This window comes from Fundulus heteroclitus, chromosome 3 (assembly GCF_011125445.2).
Source record: "Fundulus heteroclitus isolate FHET01 chromosome 3, MU-UCD_Fhet_4.1, whole genome shotgun sequence".
In the NCBI taxonomy this organism is placed as follows: domain Eukaryota; kingdom Metazoa; phylum Chordata; class Actinopteri; order Cyprinodontiformes; family Fundulidae; genus Fundulus; species Fundulus heteroclitus.
Genome location: NC_046363.1, coordinates 45607007 through 45626222, shown reverse-complemented (window position 1 = coordinate 45626222; position 19216 = coordinate 45607007). Strand labels below are relative to the sequence as shown.

The 19216-nt window shown below is 41.4% G+C and overlaps 2 long non-coding RNA genes across 2 annotated transcripts; one reads left to right on the top strand and one right to left on the bottom strand.

Moving 5' to 3' along the window:
- Window positions 1-4634: 4634 nt before the first annotated feature.
- LOC118562722 lies at window positions 4635-5416 on the top strand. The gene is made up of 3 exons (XR_004930786.1): window positions 4635-4836; window positions 4969-5084; window positions 5293-5416. It is a non-coding gene; the product is annotated as an uncharacterized LOC118562722 (long non-coding RNA).
- Window positions 5417-16601: 11185 nt separating this feature from the next.
- On the bottom strand, window positions 16602-18627 carry LOC118562723. Its single transcript, XR_004930787.1, has 2 exons — window positions 18165-18627; window positions 16602-16875 (listed from the first exon to the last, which is right to left on the bottom strand). It is a non-coding gene; the product is annotated as an uncharacterized LOC118562723 (long non-coding RNA).
- Window positions 18628-19216: the final 589 nt, after the last annotated feature.

Sequence of the window (19216 nt, the reverse complement as noted above, 5' to 3'; positions counted from 1 at the left end):
AAACGTCAGAGCCGAGCATGGCGAGCAGATCATCAGAGCCGAGCAGAGTCGAGCAGAGCATCTGAGCCGAGCAGAGCATCAGAGCCGAGCAGAGGCGAGCAGAACGTCAGAGCCGAGCAGATCATCAGAGCCGAGCAGAGGCGAGCAGAACGTCAGAGCCGAGCAGATCATCAGAGCCGAGCAGAGGCGAGCAGAACGTCAGAGCCGAGCAGTGGCGAGCAGAGCATCAGAGCTGAGCAGAGGCGAGCAGAACCTCAGAGCCGAGTAGTGGAGCACAGGATGTCCGAGCCGAAGTGGAGGGCTGAACGTCCGAGCCGAGCGGTGGAGGTCTGAACGTCTGAGCCGAACGGTGGAGGTCTGAACGTCTGAGCTGAATACTGGAGGAAACAAAACTGTCGGAAAGTCTATGGGCTGACTGAAACAAGACCAGGTGAACGGAGTCTTCAGGCTGACGGGTACAAACGGAGCTGACAAGAAAAACTGGCAGGGACTGAGCGGGAGTGAACGCTATGGACCGGCAACGGGAACCGAAAGAGGTGAGTCTGATAAAGCAGTGGGAACAGGTGGAAGCAGTTGTGGGTTAATTGCAGCCTGCCAGGTGAAACTGATCAGGCTGCGCAGGAACAAGAGAGAGGGAGAGAGGCTCAGCATGCAGCCAATAAGCTGCATCCTGACACCCATCAGTTGACGACTTTTCACTTCTTCTTCTTCTGTTTTAAAAGTGGTGCGCTCGTCTTCTTCTTCTTCCTCTTCGTGTTTTAATGGCATCTGACATCCAAAAGGATCGTTACCGCCATCTAGTGGTGCGCTCTGTTCCTTGTCTTTATATTATCAGCAGCGCAACCAGCTACCGCAACACATTTTCCCCCTCGGTAAAATCGGGGACATTTCCGGGGACAGCTTTAGCCGGGGACAGGTGGTCCAAAACGGGGACAGTCCCCGGAAAACGGGGACGTCTGGTCACCCTAGGTAAAACGGTCTAATGCATGTGCAGTTATTCAAAAAGGGACTTGTAGAAATGTCTGGAAAAATCGGCAACCCTAGCTTTAAGCGTGGCTTTGATGCATGTATACTGGAATCAATGGTGTGAACGTCACAATATTCTGGTGCTTTATTACTGGGTATTGAGGTGAGATAGTACAGACATTTGTACCAAATAATATCCAGTACAGCCTTGTCAGTTCGGTACCCTTGTGTTCTGAACAAACATGAACATATGCAGAAAGTTTAAATACAGAACCAGGAGCTTAAAAGGCAACTTTAAAATGTTTCCCGAAACAAAACAGAGAGGACTCCTAGCTATCACCAAACTGTTTGGGAACATTGAAGTTTGTCATGCAGCTACAGCTGAGAAGGAAATGTGGACCACAACCGGAACTTTATGCCAGCATACATATTTTTTTAACAGCGAGAACATATGTAGCTCACTCTGCACTTAACTGAATTAATCACCTGAAATAAACTGAATATTCACATAATTGGTTCTGGAAAAAGCAGCTAAAGTCCAAATGGCTCCCTGTAGCATCCAATCAGCCCCCCCCCCCCCCCCAAAATAATTCAAAACAATTCCAAAATTATTTAAACAGCTTTTCTTTTCATTTGTGGGCATGGTCTTGTTTAAACAGTTCCACACATTAGCACTGACTGTTGTCAGATGGTTGTATTGTTGTATAATCTGTTAATCCAGGCATCAGCTCTGTGTCGGGTGGGGTGTGTGTGTGTGTGTGTGTGTCTACCTCCTGTGATTGCAGGGTGTGACCTTCAGGTGTGTCCTCACAGCTGGAGCTCATAAAGACCAATTAAAAGGAACGGATTCCCTGAGGCAGATGCCAGATTGTTTTGCTCATGTGAGTTATAATCAGGCCAACGTCCTGTTAGTTACGGACTTTCTGTGCTCAGGATACCAGTTTCCCAGTTTGAGCTCTGTTCCTGGATCCTATCGCTCTGCCTCCTCGCTCTCCGAGGTCGTTGGGGACTTCACCTCCCTTCCTGATCCTCCTCACCGCTCCCCTGGTTCGTACTGTCTGGTCCTCTCAATGACCATCCTCCTTATGTCGTCCAGGATTTCTCCTCTGAACCCGAAAGAATCAATCACTAATACGTAGTAATAAACTTTTCAAACTTGTTTTTGGTTTCCTTAATTGTTCCCTTCATTAGGGTCTCAAAACTAACCAACATGACAACTTTATTCGTGAAGGAGCTGAACAAAACAACATGAAGTCCTAAATGAGAAAGTCCCTGGAACTCATCGTTGGGTCATTCTGGGTACAATACCTTTTAATTTGGCCCTTTCTGAGATATTCCTCCAGGAAATGATTTTTTCTTACTGGTGAAGGTTTATATAGATGATCGTTTGTTATTGGAAGAAAAAAAAATAATGAAACATTTCCCCAACAGCAGAAAAGTGTTTGTTAAAACATTAATTTCAGATATTGGTTTTACCACAGTGAGAGCAGAGAAAGATTCAGTTTTGTTCTTGTTTGTTGCAATCAAATCATGTATCACATATGTGTCTTACTGCTGGACTGATGATTAGAAGCTAGACACATCAGGAACTAAAAGTACCGCCCTAAACAGGAAAAGGAAATCTGTGTTATCAGCTTCTGGTGCAACGGGGTGCATTTTTAATTTTAAAAGAAAGTGAAGGCCCTCCTGAGAATTTCCAAAGTTGGAATTCTTGTTTAATTTCCTGAGACTGGGCTGGACGAGCATATTAGAGTGAGTGGATTTAGTTTTTATGCTGTAGAACCACTGCTAGGGTTATTATAGAGTCTCTGCTTATAAACGTGGATGTTGCGGTAAAGGTGGATGTTTTTTGTGCTTGCTGTCTCATTTGAAGGATGAATGAAGACGCTTAATGTGCAATGGATGAACAAAACATTTATAAAACTTCAAAAGGTATGTAAATCTCAGTCAGCATTTTACAGCTGAGAAATCTGTGTGAAACAACATTTAGTTTAGAACGATACAAAACAAAGAAGAGGTTTTATTGCTTTGCAGTTTGGATGAGGGAAACTGAGGGTTAAATGTTCAAAAGAACTGTAATTATTAATTGGCCTGGGACTAATTAATAAATCAGACTGAAAGATGGTTGCCACTCCTCCTCCTCTTCCCACAGATCTGGGAATGTGGAAATTTGAATAACTGGAGGGGGATGACTCATTTATACTAACGTAGTCCTCTTGTAGCCAGGTTTCTGTGAGACAAAACAAATCAATCTGATTATCAGAAATCAATTCATTAACTAACAAAGTGTTTGGATGGAGAGACCTTATATTTAATAAACCACATTTAATTCTTTTATTTTTAGGTTCAAGGTGAACCGTATTGATTTTTATTAGGTTTTTATGATTTGTTCCTTTTAGATCAGTTTTTGATCTGTTAAGTTTTGGCCGTGGGAAAGACACCGTCTCAATAGGATAATGGGTGGGTAACAGTACAGAAGCTGCAGAGAGGTGTGTTAAACTACGGCTCTGCTTCCTGGTCTGGACCCTGGGTTGTCAGCATTTAGGAGGACTAATAAATCCAGCCAGATTTCTAGAAGGAAGAGCTGCACCATCCAAAGTAGGATGGATGCCGTCTCTCCGGATCAGACCAGGTTTTCCCCAGAAAGTTCTCCAGTTATCAATGTAGCCCACGTCGTTTTCTGGACACCACCTAGACAACCAGCGGTTGAATGATGACATGCGGCTAAACATGTCATCACTGGTCAGATCAGGCAGGGGACCAGAGAAAATTACGGAGTCCGACATAGTTTTAGCAAACTCACAAACCGAAGCAACACCAACTTTAGTGACCTCTGATCGGCGTGACCGGGTGTCATTACCGCCAGCGTGAATAACAATCTTACTGTATTTACGCTTATCCTTAGCCAGCAGTTTTAGGTATGATTCTGTCGCCCGTTCTTTTTACAAACAGGTGAAGAACAGGCCGACCCACGTTTCCGTTCATTGATGTTGTGTTTGGGAACAGTTTCTATCCTCCTGGTGGCGAGCATCATCATCATCATCCGCAGTAAGATCTTCGTCTGCAAAGATGATTAAAAACAATGAAACAATAAGAAACGTTTGTTGTATTGAAAAACCTTGACAAAATATATTAAATATTTATAGTTGTGGATGTTGTGTGTAACTTTATTGCAATTTAATTAAATTATTATGGTCTAATTATTATGGTCTAATTTTATTTACATAACCTTTGTTATGAAGTTTGAGTTGTAACTGCAACTGCAATTTTTAAAAATTTTTTTTGAAGATTGGGGCTGTGTTGACCCGGTTAGGACACGGAAGGGGGTGCGTGAAGAAAAAAGTTTGGGAACCCTGATTTAGAAAATCTGTGAAAACATGCCACCCTGCCCTCATCAAAGCACCAGCTCAGTACACTGACTCTGTGATGTGTTTTCTCCTTTTTTATCCATAGTCAGTGTGGTTCTGCACAGACAGGATGTAAACCTCAAGTGGATGATGTCAAAGATGCAAACCTGTGGGAACCAGACTGAGATGCTCCCCAGAGATGACCTCACCTGGATGCTGGAAGTCATCCTGAAGTTCGACAACTTTCCAGTCTCAGAATACTTCGTTGGTAAAAGTATGTTAGTATTTCATCAACTTACTGCTGGGTTACTAAACAAATTATTAACTGTAGTTGATGTTAAATCTCTCTCCATTTTATTTCCTGGTAACAGAGTGTCATCCATGTCAGAAAGGTTGGATTGAGTTTCACACAAAGTGCTATCTGTTCTTGGAAGGTTTAATTTATAAAACCTGGGAGCAGAGTCAGCAGTACTGCAAAAACAAAGCTGCAGATCTGGTTACTGTCGATAACTTGCAGGAACAGGTAAGCTCTGACACAAACACAGAGTCCCATCATCACAGCTTTAGCTTTGCAAGTGACAGGTGTTAATTGATCAGTCAATTTTGATGTGAGTAAAATTATAAAAGTAATGATCTGAGACCAAATGACTTGCAGGAGTTTCTCAGTAATCACAGTACCTACTACTATGACGATCATCATGGATACTGGTTGGGCCTACGTGAAGTTAACAACATTTGGCAATGGCCTGATGGACGCAACGACACTCTGGGGTAAAAGTGTTTAAGTAAAATTAATATTACATTTTTGTTGTCCCAGAGTCACATGACAAACAAACGCTGTAGCAATGTTGAAAATGCAGTTTTTTTTCTAGTCATAATCTTATCCTTTTTTTATCTACATGTCACTGTTTTAAAAACTGCACCAGCAGGAGTCTGAATTTGATTTTCAGCTACTAATCTTCAGGCTTTCCTTTTGAAGGTACTGGATGGATCAACCTTTTGGTGGCTCTGGTCCATACGTTCTGTTGATCCCTGGAAGACCTCCAACAAAGAGCTGGGACACGTCAGATGCTGCGTTTCTTAACAGATTAATATGTGAGCAAGAAGCCCTGATAATTTCTGAAACTAAATCCTCTGAGTTTTTTGACAACCTTTGTGGAAAAACAGGATTAGCCTTAAAAGTCTGTGACCCAACATTAGCTTGACTTAACCTCATGCTACACTGTGCAGACACTCTGTGTGTGCTGATGAAGAATGTTTATCTTTAATGCTTAAAGAGCTTTACAAGAGGGCAGCCCAACTTTCTAACTCAGCTAATAATTGCCTTCTGCCTTTATTTGTGTTTTTTCACAGTGAATAGAGCAAAATCTAGTCAGCGACTTTTATATAAAAACAGACGTTGCTGTACATAAATTTGCTTTGCCCGCAGTTTCAAAGAAACCATTTTAGCTGAGAATTGTTTTGTTTTTGTATTTTATTTCCAATTTACAATGATTTTACACTTTGCTTTCCTTGAAAAAGGCTGACTACTTTAAGTGGTGAATTAAAATATTGCATCCATAGTCTATTGTTAAGCAGGTAAAAAAAAACAAAAAACAAATACTTTTAGTATTAATTTTTAAATGCTTGATTTCTTTGGCCTGCATGCACTTTTGACTTTTGGCCAATGTGACAGAAAGTTTTGACACCGTTGATGTAGACGCTTAAAGATATTGGCTTCTTGATGCCATGTTGTTGTTTTTCATCGCTGTGCAAAATGAGAATTATTAAATCTGATGTCCTTCTTACAGTTTGTATGTAATAAAAGTTAAATGCAATTTGATTTCCTTACTGCCAGTTTGCAGCATGTTGACATCCGACATTACAGTACAACAGCTCCAGTCCTGTCTCAGAAATATTTGGTAATTTCCAAATTTTCAAGGATATATACGGATTTCAAGTCAACTGCACACATTTAATCCCCTTTGCAGCAATCCCGCATACTGCATGTGGAGACTGTGGAGACCACTTTAAACATTAAAATCTAAAGTTTTGAACGGTCTACTTGTGTTACTAAAAACTTTTGCAGAGCAAGAGACTGTCTAGAAGACTGAGAGTAGATGTTGAAATGTCAAAGCTTGTGTGAAGCTGTGAGGACTCATGTTTCCTGATGTCTGCCTCTCTGACTCATCGGTAAGATTCTGCTGATCTGATTTGGCAACAAGGTTTGTGGGTCTGTTCCGAGCAAGATTTGTTCAGATGATCTGCTCTGTAAAACGTTTACAGCATGAACTGACGTTATCACTGCAGCAGAGATGCCGGAGATGGGCACCAGCCCCTCTATGACCTTCCAGAGATTAAGCAGCTAAAGATGGATGGGAGCAGTGCCCCCTGCTGGTTCGCATACGTTACGCAGGTGAAGGTGTTCAACATTGAGTAGAAGTTCTGCTGCTCCACATACGAAGAAGTTGGCTGAGGTTACTCAGGAAATCTGACTGGAAGTTTTCCTGGCATGCAAGGAGGGTTCAGGACAGACCCAGAATTCAAACAAGCGAGCAAATATCCCTCTCTTCTGGTGCTGGAACATCTCCAGGAGGAGCTATAGATTGATGAATACAGTTCATAACAGTTTCAGACATATTTAGAAAAACATTGTTATCGTCACAACATATTTCTCTGCTTTCTGCAGGCTTTCTGCAACGATAAGAGAGAGAGAGTAAATCAATACACATGCATAGCAAAATGAAATAGTAACCACTGGTCTATATATTCCAGTAAATATATGATTAACACTATAACTAATGAACAATAAACTAAAGTAATGAGAGATCAGTCAAATGAAATACACTTTAATAAAACCTTAAAACCTCTTAGTAGTAAAGAGTATATAATAAATGCCATGAACTTAATAACTAATTGTAAAATAGTAAAAGAATAAAATAGTGAAAATAGTAAATCAAAAAGTCAACAAAATTACAAGAGAATCACAATCAACACATGCATATTCATCAGTATGAGCACCAATGCCACCTTACATATCTGTATATGAACTTGAACATACGTTTAAAAAAATAAATAAAAAATATCCCATTGTATAAACCTGCTAGTTTAACCTCAGATGTGACCTTGATTAGTAGTAAGTGTCTGAAAAGGGGAAGGAAGAAGTCAAACTTATTTATTCATACCCCCTAAAACAACCTAATAGTAAACTATTTGTTTCCCATTTGATTTCTAGTCCTCTGATCCAAAAATCATCAAAGAACCCATATACAGTCATTACATCTTATATATATATATATATATATATATATATATATATATATATATATATATATATATATATATATATATATATATATATATATATTCATGCATATATATACACATACATAATAGAACTTCAATCCCAGAGAGATTCTTGTGAGACAATCAAACCTATACACATCCTCTGTACTTCAAGCACTTAGAGGACAAAGCCCCTCCCCAAAGCCATAATCATAAATTAACCCCCCCCCCACACACACACACACACACACACCCAAATCTCCTACACCAGTCTGAACCCTGCACCGCTCAGCGCCAGCAAGAGAACAGGACAATGGGTGGATGCACCAGAACTATCGGGTAACATCTGAAATTCTTCAATAACTTTAATAAAAATAATCTCAGAGGGATTTCTGCATTTTTTAATCCAACAGAACCTTCACTGCTGCAGATATTATAACTGGGTTCAGTTCGGGTGCCTTCAAAATTCCTGTTAGTTGTTAAAAGTAGTGAAGAAAGTGGTGATCAGTGTGCAGGTTCTGTTAAATCATGAGGGTTCAGTTCTTCTGGGTCAGAACCTGACAGGTTTTTAGGTGCGTGTTTAATAAACCTGCAGGTAAGCCTGACCGTGGATCTGTGCCTGAAGCCGTCTGGGTCTCAGCTTGTTTGGAGGCTAAAGTCAACCTGAGGAAAGGATTGATTTTTATCAGAGGACACGCCTCGCCTCCTCCCTCCTCAGCTCCGCTCCTCTGCTCCAGTCAGCGCCAGCCTCTCGTCCAGGATGAACGTCCTGCTCCCTCTGTGGATCACCCTGATCCTCTTTTCCTGCTACGGTAAGTGACCTACGACCTCTGCCCTCCTAATAGACCTCAGTTAGTCTGCTGAACCGCCAGGAGACAGTTTAACCCAAGCTGCTCGCTGCGACCAGCAGACTGATTTACACCTGACACCGGTCCGTTTTTCACACAGAGCTTTATTAGCTGTCTGGTTTTTATTCTGCAAACGCAGCAGAACCTCAGAACATCCCTGCTGCTCCTGTTCAGCACAGGAATCAATGTTCTGCAGGATAAACGAGGGAAATCTTTGCATTTTAGCACCAGTCAGTCAGACTGAATGATTTCTGATGCACAACAGAAAAGATGTTTTATTCAGTGTTGCTGAACATGTTTTTCTATCGTTCTCAACTAGAAAGTAAAAATAAAGGGACTTTCTTTTTCTTGTTATAAAACCTTAATGCTGTTCATGTTTGAATGAGTTCTTGTTGCTCGGCGTCTTTCCGTCAGCTTTCTTTTTTATGCAAACGTTAAATTCTTTAAGGACTTTAAATAAAACCGTTAGTTTTGCAAAAAGCTGGTTTGATGGAAGTGATCATGTTAGGAAACAGTCATGTTATACGATGGATTATGTGACTGATGAACTGTTTCTGCCCTAAAGAAAACTCAACACATCCAACTTTACTAGTTTTGTGTCTTTTTGTTCGTCTTCATTCTATAAAGTTGGACTTTTGTTGCCTTGTAAACTAAACGAAGCCCGACCTGCTGATCGCGCTGCATAATGCACTCATTTATTTCCCTCAACCCATGTGACGTGTCTTACAAACACTTTCGATTATGCAAGATTGTTGCTGGATAAAAACAGCTTTTGTGCCATCAGTGTTTGGTGAGACGAATCAGAGACTCTCTAAAGGTCCCTGTGGAGGTGGGGGGGGGGGGGGGGGGGGCTGTGTGACACGCAGTCCGACCTGCAGGGACCTGAATGTGCTGCGCTGAGATCATCCGTCACACAGAAGTTGACTTGTGTTTAAAATGTTAATCCTGATGTTGAGCTATGATCCACAATGAGAGGCGGGAACGGGATCGCTGCAGGATTAACTGCGTTTATGGAAAAATGGGTCTGAAAGCAACGTTCTCTGAGCTGCAGGCATCATTAAACCTGTTCCAACAAACAACACACTAGAACACTGTTTATCTAATGGATAAAACAGATCAATTACAGGATTTAATTAAATTGACGCAATTATATGCTGTGTTAAGGAAACGCCTGAGGGTAAAAATTACACAGAATTAGAATATAATTACTGTTCTTACAACAAAGTTAGAAAAATCTGTGCAAAAAAATCCCTGAAATGTGCTGTGATTGGTGTCAGTGTGAAAAAGAGTTTGGTGTCCGGGTCGGACCTCCATATATCAGCCATTCTTCACATCAGAACCATCATTCAAAGTTTAAACGGGTCACAGAAAGTTTACGTTGACCCAGTTTGATCCCTTCTCCAGTTTTTCCACAATCAATCAAACACAAAGTTGTTAAAAAATAAAACAACTGGACTTCTTTTCTGAAGCTGAAGACGTTTCGCTTCCCATCCGGGAAACTTTCTCGGTTCAAAGTGTCTGGAATTTAAACAATCAGAGTTTGAATTTGAGGATTTTTTTCAGATTTTCCTAGAGAACGTTCAGCTCAGAGTGTGACGATGGTTCTGATCCAATTAAATATTCACAACCTTTTGGATTTGAATGGTTTCTCCTTCCAATCACAGGAAGTTCTGGCTCCATCCAAATACCCTTAATAGCTCCTAGCTCCTGTTCCTGGACCGTGCATTGGGTCAACAGAACTCTATCAGGGAGGAAAGGCGCGTCGGGCTGCTGAGCTGATTCCAGACAGCCTTTAACTCCGACGTCATTAGTGAAGGAAACACACATGGATGATGGAGTCAGCCTCCTTCCTCACTGACTGCACTATTCAGACAGCACTGATCAAAGAGACCGCTGATGGACTTCTGCTTTATCTAAAGAGTCCTGACCCTATACGGGTATTCGGATGGAGCCTCTGTCTCCTGGGCGACCATGCAGAGATGTATAACTCTGGGTGTCTCCTGCTGCTAGAGGACCTCCTGTTTTCTGTCCAATCAGAGCGCAGAGTGCAGATGGACACGCCCCACACTCACGTTCACTCCCTCTAGGATTCATCTCTGGTTGGTTCTGTAGAAACTGGACGTGAGCGATCAGTCTACCCTGTCAGGTCTCCTATGGGACACACTGTGGGCCATGATGGCTGCCCCCCTCAGAGCAGGAACTCAGCAGTCGTCTGTTTCATGGAGCAGATTCAGGTGTGGAGTGATGCCTGTTGCCGGCTGGTTGCTGTGTGTGTAGCCTCAGCAGCGTCCATCTCTGTTGGGCTGGCTGCTTCATAGAAGGTACACCTGGTCTGGCGTTCTGTTAGCTGTGACATCATCAGGGGAGGCAGATCATCCTCTATTACCATCTAACATAGAAAGTACTCCTGGGTCAATGTGAGCTTCTGTGCTTTCTGTGTCTCTGCTCTGTCTTCTCTAACATAGAAAGTACTCCTGGGTCAATGTGAGCTTCTGAGCTTTCTGTGTCTCTGCTCTGTCTTCTCTAACATAGAAAGTACTCCTGGGTCAATGTGAGCTTCTGAGCTTTCTGTGTCTCTGCTCTGTCTTCTCTAACATAGAAAGTACTCCTGGGTCAATGTGAGCTTCTGTGCTTTCTGTGTCTCTGCTCTGTCTTCTCTAAGCCCCAGTGGGTGGAGGCAGATGAGCGTTCACACTGAGCCTGGTTCTGGTTCTGCTGGAGGTTCTCCTCCCTGTTAAAGGGGAGTTTTCCTCTCCACTGTCGCTTCATGCATGCTCAGTATGAGGGATTGCTGCAAAGCCATCAACAATGCAGACGACTGTCCACTGTGGCTCTACGCTCTTTCAGGAGGAGTGAATGCTGCTTGGAGAGACTTGATGCAACCTGCTGGGTTTCCTTAGAGAGGAAACTTTCTCACCAACCTGGAGGATCTGATGGAGTCTGACTTTGGATGACATGTTTCATGAATGGCGCTATATAAATGAAATTTAATTGAATTGATTTGAATACTCCTCTTCTCTGGGCCTCCTGTTTGTCTGTGTTTCTGTTGGTTTACCATTTTCTTGTTCTGACAGTTCGGACAGAGCCAGCTCTGCTTATAAACCTAAAAGGATAAAAGTTCTATGCTGGTTCTTCGTGGGTCTGAAGTAACAGAGATGATGTTTGTTTTCCCCCTCCATGAAAAATCTCTGCTGAAATTTTGTGGCATTTGGTGTTTTTTCCCCTATTGGTCTGACTGAAAACATTTAGTCAGCAGAAATGAAACATGAGGATTTGTTAAAAAAAAAAAAAAAAAAAAAAGCCCAGCTACTGGTTTTGTGTTTCCTGATCCATATCTGGCGTCTGAACCGGCAGGAACATGTGTACCAGCCTGTGTTTAACAGGCACGGCAGTAAAATCGCAGACATGTCCTGGGCAGCAGCTAGTTTTACAGACCAGCGGGTCGGGGCTCCGTGAAACCAGGCAGCGGGGATCCAGAGGTTCTGACCTCTCTGGTTCTTGGTATTTTTAGTTGGTCTCAGTCTTGCTCAGCGCTTGGAGCAGATGAGAACCTTTTTCCAACCAATGTTTCAAACCAAACTGAAAGACTCTTGTGGATGTCAGCTCCTCGGGAAATGAGATGTAAGGTAGATGTGGATTCAACACAGATATTATCTCCTTAAAATCATGAGGAACGTTTCAACTTTCTGGTGTGTGGATCATTTTACTGAGAATAGTCCTACACAGAACAGCGTACCTGGTGTTTAAAAGCCGTAGTGGAGCTCATTCCTCCTCGTTTCCTCCATGTAGTCTTAATGAAAGGTTCTCCAGGCGTTCTGAACGTCTTTCAGGGCTTTTTTTCTGGACTTTGGCTGTTTTTTGAGTTTCCAGAGTTGAACCAGAGTTCTGTTGACAAGTGACAGAAAACTCAGCAGTGAGACGCACTTTTTTTTGCATGAAGGCTGATTGTCTAAGAACCGTTTGCTGAAAAACTTTCCATACAGTAGATCATCATCAGGAAGTTTAGTAATTTTGGTACTATGTTGTTCATGAAAACACAAAAATCAATTTCTCTGAAAATTAGAATATTAAAGCAGACCAATAAAAATATTTTAATCCAGAACCATGGACCTGCTGAACATTTTGCCCAGGTTCTGTTCAGTATTTGGTCTCAGTAATCGGTCTGGGCTCCTTTTGCATGAATTACTGGGACTCTGTGGGGTTTAGATCAGGCCAGGATTCTTGTGTTACTGATTGGATCAGTACCAAGTCTGGACCAGAACCAGCAGATGACATGACTCCCTTAACCATCCCTGAATGTAAAAACTTCACTCTGGACCTAAAGCAGCTAAGGTTCTGGGCCTTTCCATTCTTCCTCCTATCTCTGGAACCTTGATTTCTACATGCAATGAAAACTTTTCTTTCATCTAAAAAGAGGAGTTTGGACCATTGAGAAATAGTCAGATTCTGGTTCTCCTCAGCTCTGGTCAGATGGTTCTGATGTTGTCTCTGGTCCAGGAGTGGTTCTGGCCACACCTTGTGAACCCAAACTCTCTTTGCTTTACAATCCTCTCAGAGCTGCATTTACTCCCGCTGGTGGTGCGTTACTTTTTCCTTCCACTTAACTTTCCATAAACTAGCTGGGAGACAGCACGCCGTGAACAGCCAGGTTCTTTTCCTTTGTGCTCTATTCTTCACATGGAGGTTGTCAGTGGCTGTCTGCTAGAAAACTGCAGCCAGCAGCCTCGTTATTATTGTGCAGAACAGAAAAGGTAATTTTTTATTTGCCTGATGTTATGTTGCAGATTTCTGAGAAACTGCATTTTGTGTATTTATGGGCTGTGAGCCAGAATAACTTAATATAAACAGAAATAAATATTTATATTCTCTGTATGTAACAAATCTATGCATGAATATTACTTTTCTGAATTAAAATACTTTGAAGATTTACTGACTTATGCATTCGGACAACATTGCAAAGGTTGGCTTGCTGAAAGCAAAGCAGGACTTCTGTTTTGATGTCAGCGTTCCCATAACTTCAGGAGGAAATCAGCCGAGGATGATTTCACCTGGTGACACTGTACGTCTTGCAGAACCAGTTTCCACAAAACAACCTTGAAGGCAGTTACAGCAGTTATTATCTTTACACTCGCCGGGGGAATTGCTGATTGTGGGAACCTGTGTGTTGCTGCAGGAACCAAAAGAACAAATGAAGAAATGACTGAAAGCACATGGTGATTTAATGTGGAAAGGCTGTCAGTGAGCTGCGGAGGAGTTTGCACGCATATGAGCCAAAAGAGGCTGTTAGCAAACACTGGTGAACAGAAGTGAAACCAGAGGTTTAGAGTTGAGGTTTCCTTGTTTAAAACACAACTTCAGTTGACTAACGAAGAAAAAATGTTGTGGGAACATAAGTCAGCCTGAGCTCATCCTCTGACTGACCCATTGCTCTTTAGTTTTTGTACTTTATATTTTCTTTCCTGTGGTTTGTAAATCAGCACAATTTGACCTTATCAGTTTACGAGTTAACATTGCATTTAAAAACCTTTATCTGCATGAAGTCCTTAAGAAATGTTATCCTGCAAACTTTAGATGTGTTCTGTTAATGATCTGATATCTGAATCAGCTGTGATGAAGCACAAATTGTTCATTCTGGGAAGACACATGTCAGGTAGATGTCAACATTGTGAATATTGTGAATATTGTCAGTAGAATATGGCCTTTAACAGGGTCAAAGTAAAACTTGACTTGGTTGATATTTTGCAAAAGAATTCAAGAAGGGAAGGTTATCAATACTTGTAACAATATCTAATAGAAATGGGTATATTTAGACGATTATAGGTTTTTTTAAGATCATTTAAGTAAATTGCTATCCTGATCCACACTCCTGGCTGGTTGGTGGCAGTAATGCACCAATAAGTTGTTTGCCAACCGCCTGGAAAAATGTTCCAGATCCCTCAGATTGTGAAAACATTTGCTGCCTTCAGGTCTCTAGACGTTAGCCTGTCTTCTGGTGGACCATGCAGAGATGTGATACTCAGCTCTGGATTCTGCTGTTCAGTTGAGGATTTGAGCGAATACTCGGCTTTCCTGGGTTGTTGTCTCTGACCGGTTTTCTTTTGATAACTGTGGAGGAATGTCCAGCTTTTATGTGCCGCTGTTCAGCCCAGTTATTGATGACCGTCTTCATTGTTCCTTGGAGTATAAATAAAACTTTTTATGTTCTTGTCCTGACTGCTGCCTTTGAACAATGAGATGTTCCTATCTGCATACAAACTAACGCTTTAGCTAAAGGATCCAGCAAGCTAACTAGTTTAAATCAGATTAATTAGACTCACTTAATAAAGTTTGTATTTTTCATTATTGCTTTTATTGTCCTTTAGCTACAACAGATGAGACAAGAGTGTCTGTCTCTTTACTAAAATATATAAATAAGCTGCTCGGGATGTTGTTTATACGGCATAGATATCTAAAAGTTAAACTCAAAATGCAAATTAATAGTTATGCACATTGGCATAACCAGCTATTCAAATGACCCATCCAGCTTTAAATATCTGTATATTAAAGATAAATATTAAAGCACTTTAGTAAAGTGAAATATCTCTTGTTATACTTGGCTCAGCATAGCAAACTGTTAGCCTGACTTCCTCCAGGTGTTTTGTTTCTAATCTTAATCTCTTGTCTTTCATGATTTAGTGTTTTCAGATAATGGAGTGATTAATAAAGAAAATATTTGGCTGCAACAAAAGATCTTTCTTTCTGTACCTTTAAGGCAGAGTTTCTTTAGTTGGGAAACTTTATCCTCAGGATGTGATCAGACAGGAGAAGAAGCTGCTCTGCTTTTGCTGTATTAGCAAACCACCAGCATCGCTCAGGTTCATTGCTTAAGACGGATTCCTCTGAGCCCAGCAGGATCGCAGCCAATGTTTCATCGGCGTAAAGAAGCATGGCGGTCACAGTCAGAGATGGAAACTTTAACAGTACAGACACGTTTTTATTTTCATTTTGCATCTGTCTGTGGAGGAAAAGGAAAAAACACTGGTTATGACACAAGCTGCACTAAAATAACTGTTGTAAAATGTAAAAACACAAAAAATAGAAAACCTGCAAGTTAATGGATAATTTTTAATCACCACAGGCCTATTGCAAAAATTTGTCATATGGATGGTATGAAAAGAAAACTATTTGCAGGATTTGTCTTTTAGATGATGAATAAAACCAAAACTGCTCATATTCAGCCTGCCTGCTGGAAAACTCCACCTCTGGTGATAAAAACCTGAATCAGTTTTGCTGGGAGCTTGTTGAAGAAAAACAGCCACCATAGGGGTTAGGTTGATGACCGGTGACGCACTGGCTTCATCCGAATTCCTCGTTTTGGGTCAGGACTCTTTAGTTAAAGCGGATGTGCGTCAGTGGTCGCCATGATAAGTGCTGTCTGAATAGTGCAGTCAGTGAGGAAGGACGTAGGAAAATAATAACTATTTATAAAGCACATTCATTCAAAGTGCTGAACAGTGGGTGATAAAAATAGTAAAACAATACAATTTAAAAACAGGTAAAAACATTAAAACAAAAGGAAATGCCAATGTTAAAACATACAGCTTAGGCATCAAATTAGCTGCATAAGGTAAGGTTAATAAGTGGGTCTTTAACTTGACTTTAAAAACCTCCACAGAGCATGCCTGCCGAATGTCTAAAGGCAAGGCAAGTTTATTTCTGAAGCACTTTTCAGTAACAAGTCGATTCAAAGTGCTGTGCATGAACAGAAAAACATCACAGACATAGGAAAAACAAAGGAACAAGCTAAGTAAATCATTGCCTAGACTTCTTTCATACATTCAATTCAAAGCTTAATTGTTTATATTCATAAAGTTAAAGCTTGAGTTCTTTGATCTGACTTTTCTGACACTACAGCTAAAACAGAAAGCAGCAGAGTAAGGGAAGAAAGCACTGTAGAGGCGGTATTTGTGTGTTTTAGTATAATCATGTGTGTGTTTGTCTGTGAACTGTCCCACATAGCAATTGCAGCCATCAGTCTTTGATAGTGATGGAACATTATCAGGCAGTTCAGTGCGCAATGTAAAGGTCACAGATGTCACAGAGCATCTTGTTTACATCACATCCAGGAGAAATTAGGATCGCAGGGGAGCCAGTTTGGATAACAACATTTGTTTTGGGCAGGCAGACTCTTGTTTTTCTGTCTGCCTTAAAGTCTCACTGGTTCTTCTCAATGGTGATTCCTATCAGCCAAAATTGTTGTCATTCTACCAGGGTCCAGCTTCCAACTTTCTCCGAGGTTGTTCCCATCCTGCCAGCAAGTTCAGGAACCGTAGCTGGTCTGCACTGCACAGCACACTGCATTTCACTCTGAGTGCTGGTAGCGGACCGATCCTTAGTTCAGGCTGCATTGACATGGGCTGAAAAGGCTGCCGACGTTTTCACAATTTCTGGATACTCCAGATAACTGCCAGCTGCAAAAAGCAGAAATCCTGTTATCATAAATCCAGTTTTGAACACATTTTTAACATCCTCGACTGACAAAATGGACAGACACACAATCCTCACTCATCCCACCGTGTCTTCAGCTGCACATGTCCTGTCGAGCACAGGGGCTCTCCTTCGCCCAGTCTTCTCATGAGAACATTTTATCAATTGTGTTGAGAGTCCAGCTGACCAGATCCATTATTTATAGTTTGGAGGATATGTTAAAAGAGGCTCCAAAAAAGATTGATAGAAGCAGGCAGGGAAACGGGGGAGGAAAGAGAGGACAGTAAAGCGTCTGCCTTCACCGAGAAGCAAGAATAAATTGTTCCACAAAGATGCCGCACAAACAGAAAAAGCACCCTTACAGTTTTCCTTTTAGTCTAAGGAACTTTTAAAAGACCTGTGCCCTGTGATCAAAGAGCACGCGGTGGAACATACAGGTGCAAAGGTTGGAATAATAAATAAATAATAATAATAAATAAGAAGGTGCCAGACCATTTAGTGCCTTTTAACTGAGCAGCAAGATCTTAAAATCAGCTTGAATCTGACAAGGCAACCAGTGAAGAGATGTCAGCACTGGAGTAACATGCTCATATTTCCCAGTCCTGGTCAAGACGTGAGCAGCCGTGATCTGAAACATCTGCAGGTCTCCAAAACTATTCCTTGGTAACCCAGAGAGGAGAGCATTACACTAATCAATGCACGAAAGCGGCCTGTAAACGTCCTCTCACAGCTCCTTTAGCCTCGGAACCTCGTGGTGTTCCCTACCAGCGCTGAGGAGCTGTAAGGAATACCACAATCCTTTAAGTGACATGATGTATCAACCGCTGTCCACCTCACAGAAATTAATGAAAATGTCAGAAAAAAAAGAGTGCACATACTTTGTACTTCTTTTTCAGGAGGATGTAGTATCATTCCACGATGTCAGAGTTAAAGGCTGTCTGAAATCGGCACAGCAGTCCAAAGCTCCTTTCCTCCCCACAATTTCTGACTGTGGACCCCATGAAGGGTCGAGGAACAGGAGCTGAGCTATTATTAGACATTTTTGGCTGGAGCCTTTCATTCCCACCTAAATATATGAACGTAAAACAGAAGCTTATATTTCAATTTTGACCTAAATTGAAACATGTAGCTTTTAATTATGCTTTGATCAATTCAATATGGTTCAACAGTATGATAGCTGGAAAAACAAAATACTTAATATAACGTCAACTCAGATGTTTTTCAGATTTAAATGTTGTCTCTCTTGTTTTAAGAAAATTACGCGCAATCTTACCTGTATTTAGATGAAGCCCATGGACGCAGGTCGCATTAATCAGGTCTTTTTAATATCATCAGGCTCTCCTTCACCGTGGCGGTGATGTTCAGAGCGGCTCATTCATCGCCAAGTCGATGAGAGACAGCAGGCCTGGTTAGTGGCAGCCAGGAGAGAAGTGGATCATACATGTCTGACTTTGACTGTGAGGAGCTGATCCATTCTGTTTGCTGACACTCCTTAAATGATGTCAGAATATCTCGCGTTAGTCCAGACATGCTCATATTTTGAAAATAAAAGAGCATGGAAAGCAAAGCAGAGCCTCTGGGTAGAAGAAGAACACACAGCAACACTCACCTGTTACCTGTTGTTCTCATGGGCTCAGCACTGCCCCCTATTAGCGTGACGCGGTACTTTCTGCGCATTCATGGACAATCAGCGAGACTAAACACGTCACACACATTCATTAAATATATTAGACAGACTGTGGGATAAGCAGGTGTATTACACGTGCAATCTAACGTTTACTGGCGATAGAAAGAGCAACGGCAATGAGGGCTAACTGCCTGCATGGCACCGTCACCCTTCTACCACATAGTAGAAGAGGATATGCGTAAATTTGGTGATTTTGGTCATAAAGATGTTGAATTAAAACATAAAACAGATTTATTGACCAGTTAAGAGGACAAGTTGATTTTCTCTTCTCATTGTTATTATTTTACTCACCATGACAACGGGTGAGGTGGTGCCCAGTATTCTCTTTATTAATGACTCCATCACCTAAAAACTATTAACTAACTACTGTGAGGACAATTATTTGTATTATAATAATTAGAGCTGAATCAGGAAAACACTTCCTGTTTAGACTCTTCTTCTGCTGTCAGGTGTTGCGCACAGGCAGGTTTTATCCGCAGCACCGTTTAACGTGAGTTTAACGCCAGTGTAGACGACAACATGGAAGAACTTTAACGAGAACATGTGATGTCATGTATACCTTTGACTTCTAAATGCAAGCCGGAAAAAGAAAACTGGAGAAAATCAAGGCTACATAAAAACTGCAGAGGTGCTACTTT